The sequence below is a fragment of the Tamandua tetradactyla genome, chromosome 2 (assembly GCF_023851605.1).
Source record: "Tamandua tetradactyla isolate mTamTet1 chromosome 2, mTamTet1.pri, whole genome shotgun sequence".
Classification (NCBI taxonomy): Eukaryota; Metazoa; Chordata; class Mammalia; order Pilosa; family Myrmecophagidae; genus Tamandua; species Tamandua tetradactyla.
In genome coordinates, this window is record NC_135328.1 from 30,062,928 (window position 1) to 30,090,479 (window position 27,552).

Genomic DNA, 27,552 nt, shown 5'->3' on the forward strand with positions numbered 1-27,552 from the left:
CACATTTAGCGTGAGCAATGTGTGGAAACATACACATACGAATATAAAACCACTCCTTTATCTCACAAATAACGAGAGGGATTAAATCTAAGAAATATTGTATTGGGGTAAATAGGAATGGCCACTGCAAAATTCTGTACTGGTAAGAGAAGGAGGGGCCTTTAATTTTAAACCATACCTCTCTACCCACTTCAGAAAAATTACCTGTTAATTTTCCTCTCTCTGACTACACCCTCTCTTTATTTGCAGTTAGGTTCTCAGCACCAACACTTCTATAGCTAAGAAAATAATATTTTAAAAATTATTTCGATGTTTAGCCCTTCCCCATAAATCAAAGTACAAATGAGTTTCCTACCACTCAGCTTGAATATTTTCTAATATGTTGATTTTGTCTCTTACCATCTTTAGGAATGCAGCCACTTCTGTATATAATTACATTGTGATCCTTTCTGACATCAAATGGGGAGGTGCAGGCCACAAGATGTGTATTCAACAGTCCTAAGCTAGTTGCACTAAGACACTTTACTTCCTCTTCATCTGGTCTGCCATGGCCAAAAATGAAAAGGAGAACAAATTACAAGGTCTGCCTGGACAGACCTGTCTTTCTAGCAAGTATAGACCTGTCTGATTGAGAATTTTGCAGCCAGCTTTACGTCAATAACTTTCAAATCAAATGTAGGTTGTGTTAGAGAGTAAAAGGAGAGAGAAAATGAAATACAATGCAGAATCCAGCTCAGCAAATAAAATGATCCATCAAAACTAGTAGTGTATTCCAAATGAACCAATTCCCTCATCAGTAAAATAGGATACTACTACTAGTCCAGCCTATTCAATAGGCTCCGGGCTGCCTTTATCAAAATAAGATTATACATGTGAAAAGGCTTATTGAAATGCTAAGGTGGATGCTATTCTTTCAAGGGAGATGAACAAAGATACCTTAAGTGATATCATTTCTTTGAAGCTTTTACCTACCTCTTGCCATTCAGACGATTCCCTTTCTTAGAGTCGGTCCCTTCAGTCCTAAGCCTTCTCTCTTATCCTCTGCCGAGCAGTACCTCTCTACATTTGTTTCTTCAAATGACTTCAGCAGAGTCAAAGGCCCATAGAGAACAGGTGCTGTCAAACATGAGCACAAACTATTCTCAGCAAAATGAAGAGAAATTTTGATAAGGGATCTTTCAAGAGGAGTTGACATTAGTATCTTAAAGGACACTCGAGACTTTGTCAGATTATTGATCTTATCTGCCGGTCCAAGGACTATAATCTGAGAAGCACTTAGAATTGAAAAATTTGGCTGTCACTGCCTTTGGCACTATTATTTGTTCAAAAGGGTTTGCAGGCCTTGCCAATTTACTCTTCCTCACGTTTCTTTCCATCTGGCAAAAGGCCTTTGAAATTTTCTACTAGAGAGTAATCAAGACTATCAGCAAAAAGATCTGTTGGAAACTTTCCCTCCAGTCTATTAATGTAGAGGCTGGGTCAAAGAATATATTTTGGTGAAACAATAGCCTGAGGGAATTCAGCCTGATTGGAAAAGTTTTTCAGATGCCCCTGGGCATAGGTTTTTCCTTCTTAAGATGGGGTTGTTGGTGTCTCTCCAGTGTTGTACCCCTTGGCTAGAAAGAAAGCATTTTCCTTAGAAAATCTTTCTATTTTAAAAGGCCAGCAGCAGAGGTGGGTGGGGCAGCTCAATTTTGTAAAAATATAACCCTCTTCAGGGTAAAAGTGGCATAAGGAGACTCCAGGAATGGGAAGTAGTAGAAATTGGAATTGTATGTGTATCAGCCCTGAGGACTGGGTTGCAAGGAAATGAAAGCCTAAACCGGCAGGAATAGGACCCACCTTTTTTTTTTTTTTTAACATAGATCTGCATGAATAATCTGGGCAACGTCTAAATTAGATCACAGACTAGCAGATTCTCTGCAGTTTCCTTCACTGAAGTAAGATCTAAAAAAAAAAAAAGTAAGGAAAAAACGTAAAAAGAGAAAACTATATGTATGTGTGATATATATATATATATATATATATATATATATATATATATATATATATATATATATAATAGAGCTAAAAAAGTAGATCAGGGGCGGGCAACGGTGGCTCAGTGGCAGAGTTATCGCCTGCCATCCCGGAGACCCGAGTTTTATTCCAAGTGCCTGGCTATGGAAAAAAGAATAGACCCGGATACAAAGAAATCATAGAAAAGGTCAATGAAACAAAAAGCTAGTTCTATGAAACAGATGAGGGAGTGCAAGCATAGTTCAGTGGTAGAATTCTTGCCTGCCTAATATTAGAGAGACCTGGGTTCAATTCATGGTCCATGCACTTCCCCAAAAACAAACAAGCAAAACAAACAAAAATGAAGCAAACAAAAATTCAAGAAATGGTGCTGTGATAATGGGATACTCACATGGAAAAAGAATGAAATGTGATCCTGCCATACAGCATACAAAAAAATAAAATAAAACAAAGAAGGTAAATTTCTAGTAAGAGTGATGATTTTTAAAAAGGGAAAGAAGTGTGATTAGGGGTCAGAGCTTTGTGCCTCCTCTATCAGTGCGACCTTTCAGAGCGCAGGGGGCTGGATAGTGAGGTTAACCATGTGGTCACTGATCCATCAATCCTGCCTAGGTAATGAAACCCCATGTAAACTCTGGACAATGAAACTCAGCCCCAACCCCCACAGAGCTAACCTTCACTCTCCTACAGAGCAGAGGAAGGAACTGTAGCAAAGAGAGCAAATCCCTGGAAGATCTCCCCATTGTGATGTCAACCAGGCCTTCGTTTCACCATGGAGAAGCTACTTTTTTTCCAAGAGGTGAAGGCATTTCTAGGCCTTAAGTAATGCCAGAGCTCGTGGGACAGGTGAGGTTAGCTGCTGCCACACCCTCACCCCTACTGGAAAGCCAGGAACTTTGCTTCCAGGGACTTCCAATACTTCTTTAATTTGTTCTCAATAAGGCTCTCTCTCCTTCCTCCCTCTCTCACCTTCTTTTAATGCCAGACACCTTGACCAGTAGTGCATACCTGAAAAATAAAGAGTCGACCTTTGGTCCTAGACTCTTCATCTGCTTTTTCACCTCCTCTGTGTTTCCTCCCTTCTTTTACCCCAGGTCATCTTTGTCCATCTCCACCCAACCCCACCCTCATTTTGGGTACCAAATGCCAACTAGACAGAGACATCTGACACACAGGGAGAAGCCAAGATGCCCCCAAGAGTTGGAACTGATCCAATAATGCACCCAAGACCCCAGTTGCTGCCAAGTTCAGTGATTCCTGTAATTATGGTCAACTGATCTTCCAAAAAGGTATCAAGACCATTCAATGGGGTCAGCTTGTGGCCTGCCCTACGGATTCAGGCTTGCCAATCCCTATGGTCACATGGGTCAATTCCTATAATAGCTTTCTTAATATTTACATATGCGCATATGTACATATATCGTGTCAGTTCTGTACCTCTAGAGAACCCTAAAATGGACCCCTTTCTCACACAATACAAAATTTTAACTCAAAATGGATCACAGATCTAATCGTTAAGACCTAAAACTATCATGCTTTTAGAAGAAAATATAGGAGTAAATCTTCATGACCATTGCTTAGGAAAAGGCCTCTTAGGTATGACACCAAATACTTATGTGAAATATTCAGAATAGGCAAATCTTTAGAGAGAGAAAGTAGATAAGAAGCTGCCAGGAGAAGGAAGATATTGGGAGGGACTGCTAATGAGTATGAGGTTTCTTTGGGGTGATGAAAATGTTCTGGAATTGGACTGTGGTGATGGTTACACAACTTTGTGACTATTCTAAAACCATGGAATTGTCATTTTAAATGGGTGTATGGTATGTAAATTATATTTCAATAAAGCTGGTATATTTTTAAAGGGGGAGGAGAAACTAAAAAGACTATGAATCAAATTATAGAGTTTCAGCAGAGCTGTTTTTTTGGGGGGGGGGCAGTGGTGCATGGTCCGGGAATTGAACCCAGGTCTCTCGCATGGAAGGCAAGCATTCTACCAGTGAATTATTTGTGTGTGTGTGTAAGTTGTATGGTGGGGTCATATTTCATCATTTTTCCATGTGAGTATCCCATTATTGCAGCACCATTTCTTGAATTTTTGTTTTGTTTGGTTGGTGGTTTGTTTTGCTTGTTTGTTTGTTATTTGGGAAGTGCATGGACTGAGAATTCAACCCAGGTCTCCCACATGACAGGTGAGAATTCAACCACTGAACTACCTTTGCACCCCTTGAATGATTTTTAATATTAAGAAAATACAGAGAGCATTGAAAACTTGGCTGAAATAGTGTATTAGTTTCCCAGGGCTGCTATGACAAATGACCACAGCCTTTCTGCTTAAAACAACACAAGTTCATTTTCTGGACCATGCACCCCCCCAAAAAAAAAGAAAAAAACAGAAGTTTATTTTCTGACAGTTCTGGAGGCCAAAACCCTGAAATTACAGTACTGGTGTTGGCAGGATTGGCTCCTTCTGGAGGCTCTGAGGGAGAACTATCCCATGCTTTTCTCCTAGCTTCTGGTGGCTACTGACAATCCTTGACTTTCCTCAGTTTATAGATGCATCACTCCAACCACTGCCTCAGTTGTCACATTGCCTTCTTCTCTGTGTCTCTCTGTGTCTCAGCTCTTCTTTTAAGGACAACAGTAATCAGATGTAGGGGCCACTCTACCAGGATTATTTCATCTCAAGATCCTTAACTAATCTGCAAAGAGCCTATTTCCAAATAAGGCCCTATTACCAAATAGCAAGCTGCAAAGATTCTATTTCCTAATAAGCTCACATTCTGAGCTTCTAGGTAATCATGAATTGGGGAGGGGGACCCTATTCAACCCACTACAAATAGATACTTAAAATGTACATATGAAAATATACTGATTCTAGAACAAATAAAAATCATGAATATATTTATAACTATTAAATAAATTGAATACATATTTCTAAAATCTATCTACAAAAAGTGTCAAAACATTTAACAGGCAAGATTTACCAAAACTTCATGGACAAAAACTTCCATTCAAATTGTTTCAAAGAATAGGAAAAGAAGGAAAGCACGTACTCCTTTTATGAAATAATAAAAATCCTTACGCCCGCCCCCACTAGCCATTACCAAAATTTTCCATTGCTAATGAAATCTTAATACCAAAATCAGGCAAAGACAGAAGAAAGAAAATTATAGGCCATTCTCTTAAGGAAAGAAAATGTAAAATCCTATGTACAGGGTGGGCCATGGTGGCTTACTGGCAGAGGTCTTGCCTGCCACACTAGAGACCTGGGTTTGATTCCCAGTGCCTGCCCATGCAAAAACAAAAACAAAACCTTATGTGAAATATTTTCAAACCAAGCTCAGCAATGTTTTTTTTTTTTAAAAAAAAGATATATTAGAAGCACATCAAGTTGATCCCATGAAAGCAAAGATGGGTTTGATATTAGAAAACTTTAAGCAACTCACTGCTCAGGAAATAGGGAGGAATTTCCTGAAGATGATAAAAAGTTGCTACCAACAACCTAATTCTAGAAGCTCTATTCTTAAGGTTAATTCATTAGACATATTCCTTTTAAAGTCAGGAACAAAACAAGGATGGCTTTTCTATTCAATATTGTACTGAAGCCTCTTACCAAGATGATAAGACAGAGAAAGAAACTGAAAGGTATAAGATCAGAAAACAAGAAAAGTATGATTTATAGATGACAAATATCTACATAAGAAATCCAAGCAAATCTGATTAATTATTAGATTCAATAGGAGAGTTTAGCTGCATTTTTGAATATAAGATCAATATACAAAAAAACCCACAGCCCATTGGAGATAAACTTTTCTATTTTCCATTCATAACAGCAACAAATCTTTATTATAACTTGGATCAAAACTAATAGAAAAATACACAAACTATATGGAGGAAATTATAAAATGTTATTGCAATACATAAAACAGCCTAAATAAATGGATAAGGATACCATGTTCATGTATGAGAAGACTATACTAGAAATTGCAATAGTGCTTGAAAAATAATCTGATGACATAAAATAGAAGGTTCAAAAACAGAACCACACATAAATGACAGATGAGTCCATGTAAAACAGTACATCAAAACGCCCTGTTTCATAAGAGATGCTGGGATCACTGACACTCTATATTAAAAGAAAATAGTATAGAATACTTATCTCACAATGTAAAGAAAAATAATGAAATAAGGACCTAAATTTGCAAAGTAAAATTTCTGGATTTTTAAAATATCTTTATCATTTCAAAGTAGAGAATATCTTACAAAGTACAAAAAGCATAGGCTAAAAAAGAGTCTGCTCCTTTCTTCAAATAAAATATAGCTGGCTCTAATTTGCTGTATTCTTGTGAGCTCCAGGAGCTGACAGGATGTCTGCCCCAAGTCCTGCAATGAGTACTGCAAGAAATATGAACAATATTGTGCCACTCTTTGCAAGCATGTGAAGGAGGGTTTTCCTATATCAGGTGTACTTTATGTTATCTCTAATTTCACTTTATGACCTAAGGTGGAAGCAACAGCATTAGTGGCCACTTAACAGGAGTCTCAGAAACATTTTGTGGCATAGAACCCTTTGAGAATGTAATCAAAGTTATGAAATAGCTCTCCTAATAAATGTAGAGTATACATATTGTAGCAGGAACCTCTAACTACATCGCCATTCTCGCCTCCTCTTGGGCACCATCTAGATGAGATTTTCCAGACTCTCATGAAATTATTTGAGAGCATATAACTGTGTTTTCTCCAACACAATGTGAGCATAATTGACTTCTGCCAATTGTTAGGTCTTCCTATAAAATCTACCCATGTGTGCTATTCCATGCTTTCTGACTCTTCTAGCTGACTGGGATGGCAAAACTCACAAAAACCTTGGAAGCCACAGTTAAAGATAGAAAGCAGTCACAGTTCTGATTCCTAAGTGTCCATGGAAAGAATAGCCTCCCTGCTGACATGAACTCTTACCCCAGACCTTCGTGTGAAAAGGAGGGGAAATCTATGTGCTACCTTGGTTTAACTAATGCATATATTCACACATATTTTGAATGTAATCTCGGGAGTTCAGTGATTCTATGGCCTAAATTGTGGATTGATCTGAGAAAAGGAAAGACTCAGATGTATTGGCCTGTGAAAGGGTCATTCACCAAAAGTGGGCGAGTTAGAGGTGTGACACCCTCGCACAAACTCAGCCAAGAAAGGCGACGATTACATTTAACTGAATATGTCAACCCCCCTGCATTTCTCAGAATCCGGCATATACTCTGCCAGACATAAAGGCCGAGTCAATACCAAAGATAAAAGGAAAAAAGTGGACGTAAATGGAATACTAGTTAGAAACAAAGGGAACAAACTACTGATCTGTACAATATGGATGAATCTCAAAAACATGCCAAACAAAAGAAGGAAAACGTAAAATAGTGTATAGTATATGATTTTGTTTCAATGAAGGTCTAGAACAGGTAAAACTAATCCATGTTATGATCGAAAACAGAACAGTGGTTGCCTGTAACTTAAGGATTGACTGAAAAGGCACACAAGGGGACTTTCTGGAAAGGATTTAATGTGGTGGTTACATGGGTATATAAAATTGTCCACATTCATTGAACAAAACACCTACGATTGTTGCAATTTATTGTTTGTAAATTATACCTCAATGATATATTGTTAAATGCAAGTGACATTATGTAGATCCTCCTATGCAATAATATTTCTAAAACAAACAAAAATTTTTGTTCACCCATCTGGAGGCTACTATTTTGATTAACCACATATTAACACTCTCCAACACCAAACAGCAGGAAATCATTGTGCTGTTATGTAAAACCAAGAAACTCACTATAAACATGTCCTCAGAAAACATAACTTTGTAATAAGCAAGACGATAGTTCATTTCTATAAATAAAGCCTTGAATTTCCCATAACCAGCATCCTAATTCAACATAACCATAAAATATACTTCTATAATCAATAATGTATAGTTTCTTCTGTCTTTACTGGGCTCTGTGAAAGGACTACATTTTGATAATTTTTATCCATTTTCTTTGTCACTGTATTTCCCTCCCCTTTCTCATTATTGTGTAGTAATATAACCTTTTCCTCATTGCTTAGGAAATAACACAGCAAGGCAGAAAATAGAAGCTACAAAAATCTTAACAGAAAGCCCAAGCTCTTAGGAGAAGGGATTTTACCTGTGCAAATAGAGTGGGTGTGAATAAGCCTGAAAAATATAATTCCCCCAGACTAGAAACAGATTCTTTTGGAGCAGGAGAGTGACAGAGAGGTCTGCTTATCCTAAAATATCCTAAGAGCAGAAGACACCTCTGTCCTTCCTTCTTCACTGCGCTGCTGTTGGGGAAGCAGCAGGACCTCAAAAAAGAAATGGCTGAAAGGAGTGTTTAGGAAGATGGTGTTCTAGTTTGCTAGCTGCCGGAATGCAATATACCAGAAACAGAATGGCTTTTAAAAAGGGGAATTTAAGAAGTTGCTAGCTTATAGTTCTAAGGCCAAGAAAATGTCCCAATTAAAACAAGTCTATAGAAATGTCCAATCTAAGGCATCCAGGGAAAGATACCTTGGTTCAAGAAGGCCAATGAAGTTCAGGGTTTCTCTCTCAAGTGAGAAGGCACATGGCGAACACAGCGTCACCTGCTAACTTCATCTCCTGGCTTCCTGTTTCATGAAGCTCCCCTGGAGGCATTTTCCCTCTTCATCTCCAAAGGTCTCTGGCTGGTGGACTCTGCTACTCGTGGCTATGTCATCCTGCTCTGCTCTCTCTGAATCTCTCCAAAATGTTTCCTCTTTTATAGGATTCCAGTAAACTAATCAAGACCCACCCAATTGGGTGGAGACATGTCTCCACTTAATCCATCTTAACACCTACTCTTGATTAAATCACATCTCCAGGAAGATGATCTAATTACAGTTTCAAGCATACAATACTGAATAGGGATTAGAAGTAACGGCTGCCTTTATGAAATGGTATTTTAATGGTATTAAAAGATGGCTTTTCTAGGGTACATGTATCCTTTCCAACTGGCACAGATGGGGTCACAGAATAGATTAGTAACAGACACTCATGTTTCCTGGGTGGCATAGCAGCAGGAGGCTTGGACAAAGACAGTCTCAATTGTTCCCTGTAAGGATCAATGCCAGTTTTACTCTCCAACACATTTCCACGGTGTTACTCTCTGGAATGGTGTCTGAGCTGGAGATGTATGTATAACAAAATCCCTAAGGGAAGAAAGCCTTAGCAAAACTAAGGTAATATTTTCCCAACAACTCTGAGAAATGTGGAACCCAGGATAAGAATTTAATCTGAAACAGATAAAAACACTTCTTGATTTCAGGCAGTTCCCTCCAGCCTGTCCATTACATCTTGACTAACAAGGTGATATCTATTTAATGCGTAAGAATAACTTCCAGGATAACCTCTCGACTCTGTTTGGAATCTCTCAGCCATTGACACTTTGTCTCATTTCCCTCTTCCCCCTTTTGGTCAAGAAGGTTTATTCAATCCCTTGATGCTGAGTCTCAGCTCATTCTAGGATTTCTGTCCCACGTTGCCAGGAAGGTCCACACCCCTGGGAATCATGTCCCATGTAGAGAAGGGGAGGGCAGTGAGTTTGCTTGTTGTGTTGGCTGGGAAGAGAGGCCACATCTGAGCAACAAAAGAGGTTCTCTTGGGGGTGACTCTTAGTCCTAATTTTAAGTAGGCCTAACCTATCCTTTGTAGAGTTAAGTTTCATATGAACAAACCCCAAGATTGGGGGCTCAGCCTATGGCTTTGGATATCCGCACTGCTTGTGAGAATATCAAGAATTCAACTTGGGGAAGTTGAATATTTCTCCTTTCTCACCATACCCTGAAGGGGACTTTGCAAATTCTTTTTTATTCACTGTTCAAATCACTCTGGGATTTATCGGGGCATCACTCTGGACAAACCAGAAAAATTAATGCCCTACTCAAGGTTCCATGTACTTATGGTGTTCAATTAAGCTGTCTACATAAGTTATTTTAGAAAATGCACTGATCAAAATATAAATTTTGTACGAAATAAACAATTTTTGATTTAATCTCACACATAAGGTAAAATTTTAAAGTATTAATTACCACCTATTTTCAACACCCTTCAGTAATGACATTCCTTTGTTCTTCCTCATGGAAAAACATTTTTTAAATTTGTACATTTAGTCACTATCATTATACACTCTAGGCATTCCTAGATTATACCATCTCAGTCTTTATCATTTATCTTTCTTTCTGATTTCATTTGTGCCGCCAGCCCTCTTCCCTCTATCATTCTCACATTCAGCTTCATTCAGTGTTTTAACATAATTGTGTTACAGTTAGGTAGTATTGTGCTATCCATTTCTGAGTTTTTACATTCAGTCCTGTTGTACAATCTGTATCCCTTGACCTCCAATTACCCAATATCTTTCCCTATTTCTATCTGCTGGTGGTCTCTGTTACCAATGAAATTCTCCAAGTTTATTCACTGATGTCAGTTCATATCAATGAGACCATATAGTATTTGTCCTTTTGTTTTTGGCTAATCTCACTCAGCATAATGTCCTCAAGGTCTATCCATGCTGTTACATACTTCATAACTTTATTCTGTCTTACAGCTGCATAATATTCCAATCGTATGTATATACCACAGTTTGTTTAGCCACTTGTCTGTTGAATGACATTTTGGCTGTTTCCATCTCTTTGCAATTGTAAATATGGCTGCTGTAAACATTGGTGTGCAAATATCTGTTTGTGTCCTTGCCCTCATATCCTCTGAGTAGATACCTAACAATGGTATTGCCAGATCATATGGTAATTCTGTATTTAGCTTTTTGAGGAACTGCCAAATTGCCTTCCACAACAGTTGTACCATTTGACATTCCCACCAACAGTGGAGAACTGTGCCTCTTTCTCCACATCCTCTCCAGCAACTGTCATTTTCTGTTTTATTGATAATGGCCATTCTGGTGGGTGTGAGTTGATATCTCATTGTGGTTTTGATTTGCAATTCTCTAATAGCCAGCGAAGTTGAACATCTCTTCATGTGCCTTTTGGCCATTTGTATTCCCTCTACCGGAAGTGTCTGTTCAAGTCTTTTGCCCATTTTGTAATTGGGTTGTCTGTCTTTTTGTTGTTGAGTTGAACAATCTTTTTATAAGTTCTAGATACTCGACCTTTATCTTATATGTCATTTCTAAATATTGTTTCCCGTTGTGTAGGCTGTCTTTTTACTTTCTTGATGAAGTTCTTGATGTGTAAAAGTGTGTAATTTTGAGGAGTTCCCATTTATTTATGTACTTATTTCTTCAATGCTCTTGCTTTGGGTGTAAGGTCTAAGAAACAGCCTCCTAGTATAAGATTTATAAGATATTTCCCTTCATTTTCTTCTCTCAGTTGTATGGTCTTATATCTACTGTTTAGGTCTTTGATCCATCTGGAGTTAATTTTTGTATAGGGAGTGCGATATGGATCCTCTTTCATTCTTTTGCATATGGATAGCAGCTCTAGGCACCATGTATTGAAGAGACTGTTCTGTCCCAGGTGAGTTGGTTTGACTGCCTTATCAAAGATCAATTGTCCGTAGATGAGAGGGTCTATATATGAACACTCTATTTGATACCATTGGCCAATATATCTATCTTTATGCCAATACCATGCTATTTTGACCACTGTATCTTCATAATATGCCTTAAAGTCAGGTAGCGTGAGACCTCTGACTTCATTTTTCTTTCTCAGGATACTTTTAGCTATTTGGGGCAACCTGCCTTTCCAGATAAATTTGGTTATTGGTTTTTCTATTTATGAAAAGTAAGTTTTGGGGATTTTAATTGGTGTTGCATTGAATCTGCAAATCAATTTAGGTAGAATTGACATCTTGACTATATTTAGTCTTCCAATCCATGAACATGGTATGCCCTTCTATTTATTTAGGTCTTCTGTTATTTCTTTTAGCAATTTCTTGTAGTTTACTTTGTATAGATCTTTTATATCCTTGTTAAATTTATTCTTAAATATTTTATTCTTTGGTTGCAATTGTAAATGGAATTTGTTTCTTGCTATCCCCCTCAGATTGTTCATTTCTACTGTATAGAAACACCACAGATTTTTGAGTGTTGATCTTGTAACCTGCCACTTTGCTGTACTCATTTATTTTCTCTAGTAGTTTTGCTGTGGATTTTTCAGGGTTTTCAACATATAGTATCATATCATCTGGAAACAGTGAGAGTTTTACTTCTTCCTTTCCAATTTTGATGTGTTGTATTTCTTTTTCTTGTCTAATTGCTCTGGCTAGAACTTCCAACACAATGTTGAATAGCAGTGGTCATAGTGGACATCCTTGTCTTGTTCCTGATCTTAGGGGGAAAGTTTTCAGTTTTTCCCCATTGAGGATTATGTTAGCTGTGGATTTTTCATATATTCTGTTTATCAATGTGAGGAAGTTCCCTTCTATTCCTATCTTTGAAGTGTTTTCAACAGGAAAGGATGTTGAATTTTGTCAAATGCCTTTTCTGCATCAATCGAGATGATCATGTGGTTTTTCTGCTTTGGTTTGTTGAGGGATTGCTTTTCTCTTGCTGCTTTCAAGATTCTCTCTTTCTCTTTGACATCTGACATTCTGATTAGTAAGTGTCTTGGAGTACATTTACTTGGATCTATTCTGTTTGCCGTATGCTGCACTTCTCGGATCTGTAATTTTAAGTCTTTCATAAGAGTTGGGAAATTTTCAGTGATAATTTCCTCCATTAGTTTTTCTCCTCCTTTTCCCTTCTCTTTTCCTTTGGGATACCTACAGCACGTATATTCATGTGTTCATGTTGTCATTCTGTTCCCTCAGTCCCTGCTCATATTTTTCCATTCTTTTCCCTATATTTTCTTTTGCTTGTCAGATTTCAGCACTTCCATCCTCCCATTCACTAATCCTATCTTTTGCCTCTTGAAATCTAACATTGTAGGTTTCCATTGTTTTTTTTCATCTCTTCTACTGTGTCTTTCATTCTCATAAGTTCTGTGATTTGCTTTTTCAGACTTTCAATTTCTTCTTTTTGTTCATTCCTTGCCTTCTTTATATCCTCCCTCAATTCATTGATTTAATTTTTGATGAGGTTTTCATATCTGTTCATACATTCTGAATTAATTGTTTCAACTCCTGTTAAATTGTTGGTTTGTTCCTTTGACTGGGCCATGTCTTCAGTTTTCCTAATGTGATTTGTTATTTTTTGCTGGCATCTAGGCATTTAATTACCTTTATTTTTCTGGAGATTGCTTTCACTTCTCTTACCTAGGATTTTCTTGCTGGATGAATTTGTCATCTGTCTGTTCTTTGATATTCAGTTCAGCTTATTCTGGACCACTAGCTTAGGTTTTGTTTAATGGAGGAGCATTTTTCAGTTCTTGTTTCTTGCCCTGCCCCTATGGTGCCTTTTCCCCCCACCCTTAGGAGGGTCTGCTTAGGTATTATAGACCCCAGCTGGATTTTCCTAGACCAAGCTGGCCTCCTGTCAGAAGGAAGGAGTCACCTGCATCAGTTTTCCGTGAGGGTGAGACCCAGCAGGTTGAAAGACTTTCCTGTGAAGTCTCTGGACTCCGTTTTTCTTATCCTGCCTAATATGTGGCGCTTGTTTGCCTGCAGGTTCCACCAGCATAAGATGATGTGGTACCTTTAACTTTGGCAGACTCTCCCTGCTGGGGGCACGGTGGAGGCAGTGGAGAGGTTGTAGGCTGGCTTTAATGGTTTCAAATTACCAAACCCTGGTGTCTGAATTCCTTGAGGGAGGGAATCCACCTGAGTAGGGCGTCACGCCCCTTGGGGAAGGCATAGGCCCCAGACAAGCCCTCAAATGAGCTTGTTTCTGCCTATGCCTGGGGCAATTGCAGACTGAGAAGCCCTGCCACTGTATCCAAAGGCAGTCAAGCCTTTGTAGAAACACAGCCACAAAAAGCTCTGTTTCAATTTTTTCTTTATCTGTCAGCCTGCCCCCTTGGCACCGGGGCAAAAATGAGTGACCTCTGCTTTGACCAGGTTCATCTGAGCTGAGGGCCTATTTTTAGTAGTCAGAATTTGTGAATTAATTACACAGTTGAAGCTTGGTTGCACTCAGCCCCTGCTGCTGGTAAAGTCTCTTTCCTTTCCTCTCTTGGAAGCACCTGTGGGGGAGGTACATCGGCCGTCACGTTTGGGGAACTCATGGTTCTGGGGAGGCTCGCAGCCAGTCCAGCTGGTCCAGACTGGGGTACGCTGAATGTCCCATCACTGATGTGACCCCAGGAGTTGTTCTGCACTGTTCCTGGTTATTTAATAGCTGTTCTGGAGGACAAACTAAATCCCACACCTCACTAAGCCACCATCTTGGGACCTTCTCCTCTGTATATCAATGTTTTATTTTTTTAATGATTAGCTTTGCTAAAGGTAATTCTTTTACTCTTTATGAAAATACAGTTCTAGGCTATATTTGTCGATACTATTTATGTTCTAATGTCTATCTCATTAAATGCTCTGCTTATACTCAAATGCTTTGTGCTGACTTCCTTAGGTTTATTTTGTTATTCTATTTTTATTCTTTTATTTTTTCTTAAACTTTCTATTTTGAAATAATTTCAAACTCACTAGACAGTTGCAAAAATAACACAAACTCCATACAAAAAATTCCAACATAAAAACTATCCCCTCAGATACCCAGATCTGCCAATTTTACATTTGTCATATCATTCTATCTATCTATCTATCTATCTATCTATCTATCTATCTATCTATCTATCTACCTACCTACTTATGTCTATCGTTTTCAAATCATTTGACAGGTAGTGTTAACACACCAGAGATGGATTGGCTTTTAATAAAAGAGGATTTATTTCATTAGTTCTTCAGAGGAAAGGCAGCTAACTTTCAACTGAGGTTCTTCCTTACACGGGAAGGCACAGGGTGGTCTCTGCTGGCCTACTGCAAGTGCTGAGAAGAGGTATGCCAAACTGCTTAGGCTGTGCTATGCTGAGTCTCTCATTTAAGCACCAGCCAATTAAATCAAACATCATTCATTACAGCAGGCATGCCTCTTAGTCGACTGCAGATGTAATGAGCAACAGATGAGGTTCACGTATCATTGGTTCATGCCCACAGCAACAAAACTGGGTACCTTCACCTGGCCAAGATGACAACTGAATCTACCACAGGTGGATACATCGTGCTTCATATTAAAGAGGAAAAAATGTGCTATTAAAATTGGTGGTTCATTTTTTATATGAAAATATATTTTATTACTATTTTACTAGACAACATATTAGTAAATACACCAGATCATATTTTTTCAAATGGCAAATAAGGCAAAAGATAACATTTCTCTTTGAGTCCTAAAGAGAACTTGAAAATCATCTCTCTTTGGGGGTATTCAGTTTCCTACGATGTCTGTGATACTTTCCATGAGGATATCAGTGGTGCTTAGTACTAATAAGAACATTTTGCTAAACTGTTCTATCATGGGTCCTTGCTTAAAATTTTCTTCTAATCTGGTTTTCAGCACTTGGTCATGTGTTTCTTCCTTATTATGCACAGGATCCGATTGAGGGATAGGTTTTGTGTGTTCATATGGAATATCCACAGAAGGATGGTAGCATGTCAAAGCAAGTTCTACTTTGCGATTATAGTCATCTGGAAAGAAGAGTATGAAGAAGAGTATTTAAGCTCCATTTTGGACTGGAAATAAATGTTTTAAGACAGTCCTACTTGATATCGCCTATTTTACTGCTGCTACTGCCATGGTGAATCAAGGTATATACTGGGTGGTATAAAAAAATGTTTTAAAGAGAAACTGCTTTAAAAATCTGCTTCTAGGCACACATATTTTCAAGCTCCCACAGACATTCACCATGAACCCGTTATCTTGGCCCCAGTGGCAGTTCATTTTTAAAAAAATGAAATGTCATTACTTTCTGTGTTCCAAGTTTTATTCAAAATAGTTTTTAAAGTGTAGTAAGATTAAGTGTCCAATTTTTCATTTAAATCCATTTAAAAGAGATTACTATCATCAAGATTGTATTAAAAAATAGGGTACCTCCTTAAGTTGTCTTTGAAGAAAAAAAAAATTTCTGATACATTGAAATCTCTTCCTGCCTGCACTCTACAAATATACTTGAAGGATCTTCTTTTCATATTCTCTAGAAAAAGAAGTATGGATTTGAAACATGAACAGCAAAACAGTAAAAAAAAAAAAAAAAAGCCTCTTCTGGTAATGTTAACCAGTCACAAGTGGCCAGGGTAAACTTCCTTTGTGAAAGCATCTTGCCTAAAGGTGGGATTGGGTCATTATGTCTGTATAATAACTGCCCTGACAAAAACATATGAATGCCAGATGGTTGGAACTGTTCCATTAAAGAAACTGATGTTTTCATTGTTTGGGATTTGATTTTGTAGCTTTCTCCATATAATGATTTGATTGCAGCATTTAGAAGCTTTGAGAGCTTTTCCATAAATTATTCAACCCCTTGAATGTGAAAACTAGTGCAGGCTTATTAGCCTGTTTTTCCAATAGTATATCGTTCCTTCTTTCTTACTCAGATGGTGATAATTTAAGCAGGATTTGTGAAAAGAAAACATAAATTTTGTGTTTGGGTTGTCTCTTCAAGGCACTCCCCTGAATAACATTTTTCCACTTCGTTCATTAAAGACTTGTGTATGAATATCCATGAAAAAATATAATAATAATAGTAAACTTAGCTCTTACTATACTCTACATCCATAGCTGTTACACAGTTTGAAGCATTTTATGCATATTAACTCAAATAGGTGCACATCAACCCTCTGAGGTCAATACTATTATTATTATTTCCATTTATAGATGAAGAAACTAAGGAATAGTGAAGTCAACTAACTTGCCAAAGATAAAAAAAAAAAAAAAAGCAGTAAGTGGTAGAACTAGAATTCCAACCCAAGGAGAAAATTCTAGAGTCTGTGTTCTTACGGACTTCACTGCACACTACCATGTATACTCCAACTAACCTAGCTTGTTCCAAGAGAACAATGGTAAAATTAGATTCCCTGCTCTCTATTTAGCCTCATTAATATGAACAGAATCTTGTCATTATTGTGGCAAATGTCTTACCTATTCCAAGACTTGGAAAATGTCTCAGGTGTGCTGGTTTGAAAGGATGTATGTATCCTAGAAAAGCCATGTTTTAATCCTAATCCCATTTTGTAAAGGTAGCCATTTCTCCTAATCCCTATTCAGTACTGTATGTTTGAATCTATAATTAGATCATCTCCCTGGAGGTGTGACTCAATCAAGAGTGGTTGTTAAACTGGATTAGGTGGAGACGTAGCTCCACCCATCCAGGTGGGTCTTGATTAGTTTACTGGAATCCTATAAAAGAGGAAACATTTTGGAGAATGGGAGAGTCAGAGAGAGTGGAGAAGAACACCATAGCCACAAGAAGCAGAGAATCCACCAGCCAGCGATCTTTGGAAATAAAGAAGGAAAACGCCTCCCGGGGAGCTTCATGAAACAGGAAGCCAGGAGAGAAAGCTAGCAGATGACGCCATGTTTGCCGTGTGCTCTTCCAGCTGAGAGAGAAACCCTGACTGTGTTCACCATGTGCCTTCTCACTTGACGGAGAAACCCTGAACTTCATCGGCCTTCTTGAACCAAGTGACCTTGTCCCGTGATTGGACATTTCTGTTTACTTGTTTTAACTGGAACATTTTCTTGGCCTTAGAACTGTAAACTAGCACCTTATTAAATTCCCCTTTTTAAAAGCCATTCCATTTCTGGTATTTTGCACTCCAGCAGCTAACAAACTAGAACACCAGGGTGTATCACCACTCATCATTAGGATAAATCTGTTCTGAGTCTTAGAGGTATCCATTGTTGTGTTCAAGAAATAAAGGAGGTGTTCTCTCCTGAAGTCCTTTGCAAACTACCCTTATTGTAGATGCTATAGCCCTGGTGTCCCCCAATATATTAAAGGGAATCATGACATTTAAAATACGAATTTATTTGCATTAGAAATAAAGTATAGCATATGACACATGCTCTTAGCATTTGTTCTTTTGTATGATCAAACTAGTATGTCCACTCTATTCTCCACCCTGGTAAGGGAGCCTTTGGCATCAAAGAAATAGCCCTGGTATTTGGACCAAAAAATAAATAAGAAGAACATAATTTCTAAAAAATAATAATAATAAATAAGTATAGCATAAAGTTACAGAACATGGAAGTGAGCTGTAAAATAAAATCTATAAGGAGTTACAATTGCAAAATGGTAGTTACTATGAAATCACTCATGGTCATTAAGTCCTAGTGGGAGACAGATGCCTGCCCTCAAGATGAAAGAGCATGGGGATGTGATAAATATTTGGAGAATAAAACATCTGAAGGAAGATTCAGAGAAACTAAATAGTTTAAAGGGCTTTACAGGACATCCTTACTCAAAGTATTTCAGAGTCATCCTAAGATCATTTTAGATGTGACTCCATAGGCTAATGGACATATGTGTAGTGGATATTTGTAGTTATGTTGTTGCCCATGATCCATGCTTCCTTCTGCTAACAGTACCTTGATAATCCTTTCTACTCTCTTGTATAGTGTTGGCTTAACCCTTGGCTCTGGATGTGGGTCTATGATGTGGTCCTGGCCATTGAGAGCAATCAATTCCACAGTCACTTGATTGATTCAAAGATGAGCCAGTAATCGCATTAGAGCCAATGTTATACAGTCTTGAGTACTTTTGCTTGAACTTATAAAAAAATGGCATATTCTCTTTTCCTACTATAAAAGGAGCTGTGGAGATGAAAATCTAAGATGTTAGAAGCTACCATGGATAAGGCCCTGCTGAAGAGGTAAGTCAACACTCAGGAAAGTAGCACTGAGAAACATAGAGAAAGTGACATAATATCCTGATGATAATATCTTGGGCCAAAGTACATCTGTAGGCCATCCCTGAACTTTAAAATTAAATAAGCCAATAAATTCCAATCTTTATTTAAGGCTTTTATAATTATCACTTGCTGCCCAAAGTGTTCTAGCTGGCAAAAGGGGAGAACTAAAGGTCCCAGGCCCCTTGGAGAGAGTTTTCCTGATGTTCCTTTGTGAGGGGAAACAACAGAGCACCTGAAGGAGACTCTGGTGAGAATAAAGAAAGGAGTTGAGACTTTAGGATATCCCTGAGCACAGTTAATCTTTCAGGACATTAAAATAGAGGGAAGGCCTAGATTTCCCTTTTTAGAAAGGTAAAGATAATATTTGTTACTTTCAAACAGAGCCTTAGGGGATAAAGGGAAAGGAGGAAATAATTTCAAAGTTAGTTGAAGTTTTTATGGTGCTAATTAAGAGGCTCCATTTGTGGTTTGGGCCACTTCAGAGACTTGCCTTCTGGCCTGCAAGCTATAAAGATGGCCTTAGGCTCTTGGGAAAAGCCCTTATCAACCTGGATTTTCATATTTTTCAATAGATTTGTTCCCTACATAATGATTAGCTAAGTCTGGTAGACTGAAGACATCCTTTCTTCTCTTCTTCCCTAAGAGTGGAATTTTAGCTGGCACATGGAGGTTCAGTTAAAGTTTCCATTTCCCTGCCTCCTTGTAGCCAGATATGGTCATGTAATTGGTTCTCACCAATGAAATATGAGTAGAGGAGATTGTGCAACCTCTACATCATTTGCTTAAAGGGAAATTTCTTGCCTTCCATCTCTGTATTTTCTAGCCAATTTCAACCACTTAATTGAGGAGAACACTTTAGGATTGAAGGAGCAACAACATGGTAGAAACAATGTCTGTGAATAACTAATTGCAGACAAGAGAGCTGCCCCACCAACTTGGATCCCTCACCACCAGACTGTTAATTGACAGAGAAATAAACCTCTATATTATTTTAGAACACTTTTTCTTATAGCAGCTTAGCATCTATTCTAATATCTCTAGTTTTTAAATCTTCCTCCATAGCCCTCTCCACTTTTTCAGAACAGATTATTTTCATTCCTTAAGGTCCCCTTAACCATATTCCCTCAGACCAAGGTCTTTTAGTCATAATTTAGTTTCTATATGCTATTGCAGTCATCGTCTTACTGCTTGCTTTGCTGACAATCAAACCGAGACTTTCATTAAACAGTACTAAGAAAATATCTTTGCTCAATGGATCTTTCATATTAAGAGGGAAGTACCTCAGTCATTAGAACTGTACTTTTATTTATTTCATAAGGGGTATTTCTGCATCATTCTTAACTTTCAGGGAAACTTGACTCACTCTGCTAATGATTCTTATTAAAATATTTCAAAATGAGATACTGTATATTTCAATGTAATTTTAAATGCATCAAATAGGGAAAAAATGAAAGTTGGGAAAACTTTTCCCATGAAAGATCTGGCATTTTTCTATTTTCTCAACTTCAGAAATGTGCATCGTTTGGTGATGAAGAAATCAAATCATCTTCCAAAAATCAGAGGGTACAATTGTCATAGACACACCTCAGTCCAGATACATTCTGCTGCTTTGGAGTAATTTCATAGATATTAGAACAGCATATCTGAAAGCAGCAGGGATCAGCAGATGTTCACTTAAAGCACAGCTATAATGTGACTCAATTACTATCTCAATCTCTTTTCTCTATGTAACTTCTTTCTTCTCTTATTATCAATTCTTCATCTTTGACTGTACATCTTTTTTTAAGTGACAGGTTTTTGGCTTCTTCTCAACTTTAACTTGATCATGATCTCTGCAGTACTATAAGACCTCTCTGTACATCCTTCTATTTTTATTCTTTCTACCACAGCCCAAGTCTCACCATATTTTCTCATTCAAATTCTTTAGAGTAAGAATCTGACTGGCCCAGCTTTTCCCTATAAAACTTTTTTGTTCCAGCTTCTTTACATGAATGACTACATTTGGATTTCGATTTCCCCCTCCCCTCCCTAACAATCGAGATGTAATGGATGGAGGAGAGATTCCCATGATACAAAACATATAAGCCCAGGCCTGTTTCCTCCATCAACAGAGTGACATGGGGCAAAGACAGTTTCTCTTAGACATGGCTGTGTGAATGGCAAACATTTTGAATGTGGTATACTGAGGGCAAAAATAAAGTTTTGCCCTTCCCATGAATGGCCTATTCTGGTGTTTGTCTTTAGACATCCTTTAGTGAGGATGGCTTAAATAAATAAAATGGACAGTTACCCATAGCAAGCTTCTGAAGTATAGTGAAGTAAAAAATTCTGCTGATGGAAGTTTCTACCACAAAACCACATGGAGATGGGGGGTGGGGAGAAATAGCTAAGTATATCAATAAAACTCCAGTCATGCTTAGTCACCATGGTAACTCCTTCCTGCTTCCCACTGGCAACTAAATTTCTAACCAGATGCTGATACTACTGGGGTCCTAGAAGCAAAGGGGAGGGGTGGGTAAGCTGAGAATCAATCACCAGAGAGCAAGCCAGAGAATGTCAATAGCCCATTTTAAATACCCTGCACAGAGTAGGTGGACATTTCATTAGACCAGACTTCACTTGTGGCAGGTAATGGGGTAAATTGATGAGGTTTTGACATCCAGATGCTTGTGCAAGGGGCATTTCAGAGTGCATTCTTTAAGTCTGCTTCTAACCTCCACATTTGAAGGCTACTGGGCCCAGCCCAGCCCACTCACCTTATCCAAAACATCTGATATCCTCACATCTACCTTCCCTACACAAGGAGGGAAGGGAAGGAAAGAGGTCTACCAAGGGGGGTTAAACACAATCCAACAAGAATGTTAAGCAATTGCATTTGACCACTGGTGCTAGTCATTTTATTGCTTCATTCATAAGTGAGTGGGCACTGAAAAATAACTAGATGGAAGAAAAAAAATCAGCCACCAGAAATAGGAAAAACAAGCTGAAAAATCAGAGAAAATGGCATACTGCAGAATGATGATAATGGAGAAAACTAAAAGAATCTTTCAGACACTATAATTGATATTCCCAATGAAATTTAAAGAATAATACATACAGAGAAAAAAAACAAGCTTCCATTAGAGTGTATTAGGAAGTAGTAATTGAAAAGCAATGAAAATATGATTGCCAAAAATCAAAACAAAACCAATAAGTAACAGAATGGACATGTCATTAATGGGTTAGAGCCACTGCTGGAATTCTCCTGGAACAGAAGATAGTTCCATGATGGGTAATAGACTTTGTAGTTAAAGGGCCTAAGTTCAAATCATAGATTCATTTCTTTTTTAGCTATTTGGTCTTATGCTGCTTTAGTTACCTTTTCTAGGTGCATACCATTCCAAGGTATCAATTTCCTTAATTTATAACATTGAGCTAATAACAGCGCCTCCTATTTGGGGTTGATACGAGGATTAAATGAGGTAATATATGCAAAATTCTAAGTGTCTGACATAAAATACTTAATAAATATTGCTACTGTTATTAATATACAATAAAAAACAAAGAAGTAGAGTTTTTAAGAAAGGAGATAAGGAACATGGAGGATAGATATGGGAGGCCAAATGATACTTGTCTCCAATAGGTGCTAAGTGAAACTTTTCCAATTCTATAAAAATAGGTGACTAAGTCTGGCAACTGAAAAAAAAAAAAAAAAGAGGTAAAAAGTACCCACTCTCTAAAGAGAGGCACCAACAAGTGGCGGTGGACTTTTAAGGTACCTTAAAAGAAGGTAAAATAGACCTAACTACCATTAGCAACCCCAGTATATAATAGGAGAAAGTAGGAAAGTGAGGGTTTCCAGGGAGTTTTTATAAATGAATGAATGTGATTCTTACTGATTAAACAAAGAGGCTAGGGAAACTGCTACTAAGCTATGGACATGGCCAAATGAGCACAGAAAGCCAGCCTGTTGTACCTGGCTCTAAATCACCATGTTGTTGAAGCCAAAAAAAAATGTAAACTAAGTAGGAGTTCACCAGTGAGATGCACCATTCATTTTCTCTTGTTTTGTTCCCAATTGGGAGGCAAGTCCAAGGGCTCTCTCTCGACATCCCATCTTGGTAACTGTGCTGGTTTGAAAGGATGTATGGACCCTAGAAAAAACATGTTTTAATCAAAATCCCATTTTGTAAAGACAGAATAATTCCTACTCAATACTGTATGTTTGAAACTGTAATCAGATCATCTCCCTGGAAATGTGATTTAATCAAGAGTGGTTGTTAAGCTGGATTAGGTGATGATATGTCTCCACCCATTTGAGTGGGTCTTGATAAGTTTCTGGAGTCCTATAAAAGAGGAAACATTTTGGAGAATGAAGGAGATTCAGAGAGAGCAGAGCAGAATGACATAGCCACAAGAAGCAGAGTCTACCAGACAGTGACCTTTGGAGATAAAGAAGGAACATGCCTCCCAGGGAGCTTCATGAAACAGAAAGTCAGGAGAAGAAGCTAGCAGATAACGCTGTGCTCGCCATGTGCCCTTCCAGATGAGAGAGAAATTCTGACTGTGTTCACCATGTGCCTTCTCATTTGAGAGAGAAACCCTGAACTTCATCGGCCTTCTTGAACCAAGGTATCTTTCCCTGGATGCCTTAGATTGGACATTTCTATAGACTTGTTTCAATTGGGACATTTTCTTGGCCTTAGAACTGCAAACTAGCAACTTATTAAATTCCTCTTTTTAAAAACCATTCCATTTCTGGTATATTGCATTCCTGCAGCTAGCAAACTAGAACAGTAATGGATTAGGTGGAGAATTTCATTAAAGGGTAGAGAAGTAGAAAAAATATTATAAATGGAGGTGGAACTTTATATCAAATAGTTATATAACAGAGATAGAGAGAGAATTGGGAAGTTTGAAGTGTGACTAAATATTTGATGATACTAAGAAACTACTGTTAATTTTTAGGTGTGATAATAGTATTGCGGTTATGTTTTAAAGAGTTATTTTATTTTCAAAATCTACATTGAAATGTTTAAATATGAAAAGATATGATTTCTGAGATTTGTTTCTAAATAATTACAGTCTTGTGTACGTGGGGATATTGATGAAAAAAACTTTAAAAAGTTAAAAAAAAAATTGAGTGTTTGAACAGGAAATATTCTAGTGTGCAAGCTGCCAGAATGTGATATACCAGAAATGGAACAGCTTTTATAAAGGGGAATTTAATAAATTACAAGTTTACAGATCTGAGGCAATGAAAATGTCCAATTTTATTAAAGCAAGACTATAAAAATGTCCAATCTAACGCTTCCAGAGAAAGATACCTTGGTTCAAGAAGACTGATGATGTTCAGTGTTGTTCTCTCAACTGGAAAGGCATATGGCAAACATGGTGATGTCTGCTAGCTTCCTCTCCAGGCTTCTTGTTTCATGAAGCTCCCTCGGGGGCATTTTCCTTCTTCATCTCCAAAGGTCTCTGCCTTCATGAGCTCTTGTGGCTCTCCTGGCTCTGAAGCTTTTTCCAAAATCTTTCCTCTTTTAAAGGATTTTAGTACACTGATTAAGACCCACCTTGAATGGAGTCATATCTCCCTGTAGTCAAAGGTTAATACCCACAGTTGGGTGTGTCACATCTCCATGGATATAATCTAATCTAGCTTCCAACCTACAGTACTGAATAGGGATTCAAAGAAACAGCTGCCTTCACAAAATGGATGAGGACTAAAACATGGCTTTTCTCGGGTACATAATCCTTTCAAACTGATACAGGAAGTCATTTAGATGTTGTTTATAGAAGGTATGCCTAAAACAAAAATAAAATGGAAGCTTGAAAATAAAGAGAATGGGAAAATACTAGGTGAGTGCTAGCTTAAAATTCATGCATAACATTTAAAGATCAGAAGAAGTAATATCCAAGAAAAAAAATTAAATGAGACAAACATGGCCAATTCATATGGATGAATGGTATAATTTATCAAAATGATATAGTAATAAACATTTGTTCAAATAAATTATACTGAACATCTAAAATAAAAATTATTAGAAAATCAAGGAGATATTAATATGGTAAAGGAAAATGCAGATTAATTCGACATAAATATAAATGAAGATATTCTAAATGCAACACTATAGAATACATATGACATTATAAGATTTCAAAATAACCATAGAAAATTAATACTGGGAGTTTAAAAATAACTTGCCATTTCATAATCATCCCAAAAGAAGGTCAAGGAGAAAAAAATACATCTTAATCAACGCAAAAAATCCTGTATTAGAAAATGGGGATATAGCAGTGAATGAAACTTAGTCCTTCCTTCAAGTAGCTTACATTCTACTGGGAAGAAGCAGGAAATAAACCAATGAACAAATAATGTGCCAGCAATCAATAAATGCTATAAAGAAAATTAAAACAGAGAAAAAGGGATAATCAGGAAAGTTCTTTTTTTAAGATGACATTTGAATAGAAACTTGAGGAAACCAGATGGGGGAAGGGTGGGGTCAGGAATTCCAGGTAGAGGGGTCAGGAAGTGTAATAGTCCTGAGATGGGAGTTTTCTTTCTTTATTCAACTGAACAGCAAGGACAGCCTGGTGAGGTGGAAGGATTGAGAGGAAGAGTGCTAGAAGATGAAGTCAGAAAAGGGTATGTTGGTGCTTGTAGAGGAGGATTGTATAAGGCCTTGAAGCCCAAGGGAAGGATTTCGGATTTTCCCCAGAATGCAATGGGAAGCCATTGGTTTTAGATAGAGAAATGACACAAATATTAAAGAAAGAAAATTCTGCTTGAGAGGAAACTGTCAAGGACAAAGATGGAAGTTTGAGATCATATAGGAGGCTACTGCAATTATCTAGACAAGAGATGATGGTACTAGCAGTAGATACAGGGACAAGTGGTTGAATTCTGGATATATTTAGAGTAAAAGCTATCTGGATTTGCTGAGCAAGAAAATAAACATGGGATGTAAGAGAAAAACAGAAGTGGGGATGATGCCGCAGTTTTGACTTGAACAACAGGAAAAAAGGAAGCATCATTTCCTAAGGTAGGGAATAAGCACTGTCATTTGTAAAATAAATACTTACATTTGTACATAAGGGTATAAGAAAAAACAAGTTATTGATTTAAAAAATATATTTGACTTTGGAATGATCTGGCATGACATTAATAGGAAAAGTAAAAGAAAAGATTGATAGTTTTAATTATACATCAATTTTAAATGCCTGTAAATGAAAACAAGAAGCATTACAAATGGAATATATTTATATAGTATGAATAATGTTTTTTTAAATATTTTATTGTAGGTTTCATTTTTAGGCATCCATCTAACTCGGATGATGGTCAGAGGTAGTTAGGACTGCTCTAACAGGGATGCAAGAGAAAGAAAGCAAAGGCAATTGTGGTGGTTTGAAGCTTTATGTAGCCCCAGAAAAACATGTTCTTAAATCTAATCCATTCCTCTGGTTATAAACCATTCTAAGTAGGATCTTTTTTTTTTAACTTTTTTTATTAATTAAAAAAAAATTAACAAACAAAACATTTAGATATCATTCCATTCTACATATACAATCAGTAATTCTTAATATCATCACATAGTTGCATATTCATCATTTCTTAGTATATTTGCATTGATTTAGAAAAAGAAATAAAAAGACAACAGAAAAAGAAAATGATAATAGAGAAAAAAAACTATATGTACCATACCCCTTACCCCTTGCTTTCATTTACCACTATTTCAAACTGAATTTATTTTAACATTTGTTCCCCCTATTATTTATTTTTATTCCATATGTTCTACTCTTCTGTTGATATAGTAGCTAAAAGGAGCATCAGACACAAGGTTTTCACATTCACAGAGTCTCATTGTGAAAGCTGTATCATTGTTCAATCATCATCAAGAAACATGGCTACTGGAACACAGCACTACATTTTCAGGCAATTCCCTCCAGCCTCTCCACTACATCTTGAACAACAAGGTGATATCTACTTAATGCTTAAGAATAACCTCCAGGATAACCTCTCAACTCTGTTTGGAATCTCTCAGCCATTGACACTTTGTCTCATTTTACTCTTCCCCCTTTGGGTGGAGAAGGTTTCCTTAATCCCTTGATGTTAATTCTCAGCTCATTCTAGGGTTTTTCTCAGTCCTTTGATGCTGAGTCTCAGCTCATTCCAGGATCTTTGTCCCACATTGCCAGGAAGGTCCACACCCCTGGGAGCCATGCCCCATGCAGAGAGGGGGAGGGTGGTGAGACTGCTCATCATATTGGCTGGAGAGAGAGGCCACATCTGAGCAACAAAAGAGGCTCTCCTGGGGGTGACTCCTAGGCCTAAATTTTAAGCAGACTTGACCTATCCTTTGTGGGGCTAAGCTTCATGTGAACAAACCCCAAGACTGGGGGCTCAGCCTATAGCTTTGGTTGTCCACACTGCTTGTGAGAATATCAAGAATTCAACTTGGGGAAGTTGAATTTCTCCCCTAAGTAGGATCTTTTGATGAGGCTCCTTCAATTAAGGTGTGACCCACCTCATTCAGGATGGGATTTAATCCTATTACTGCAGTCCTTAATAAGAGGACGGAATATATATATACAGAGAGAGAGAGAGAGACATGGAAGCAATAAACTGAAAGCAATGAAACCTGGAAGAAATGGGAGAGACCAGCAGACACCACCATGTGCTTTGGCAT

At 37.6% G+C, this 27,552-nt stretch overlaps 1 long non-coding RNA gene and 1 pseudogene across 2 annotated transcripts in view; one reads left to right on the top strand and one right to left on the bottom strand.

Annotated features, from left to right (window-relative positions):
* The first annotated feature begins 2,699 nt into the window (after positions 1-2,699).
* The window catches only part of LOC143659508 (uncharacterized), a 97,315-nt gene continuing 72,462 nt past the window's right edge, over positions 2,700-27,552 (top strand). For both annotated transcript variants that reach the window (XR_013163582.1, XR_013163583.1), the window contains exons 1-2: positions 2,700-2,865; positions 18,786-18,847. This is a non-coding gene — a long non-coding RNA (uncharacterized LOC143659508). The remainder of the gene's footprint in view (positions 2,866-18,785; positions 18,848-27,552) is intronic.
* LOC143659502 (large ribosomal subunit protein mL42 pseudogene) lies at positions 15,385-15,773 on the bottom strand (annotated as a pseudogene).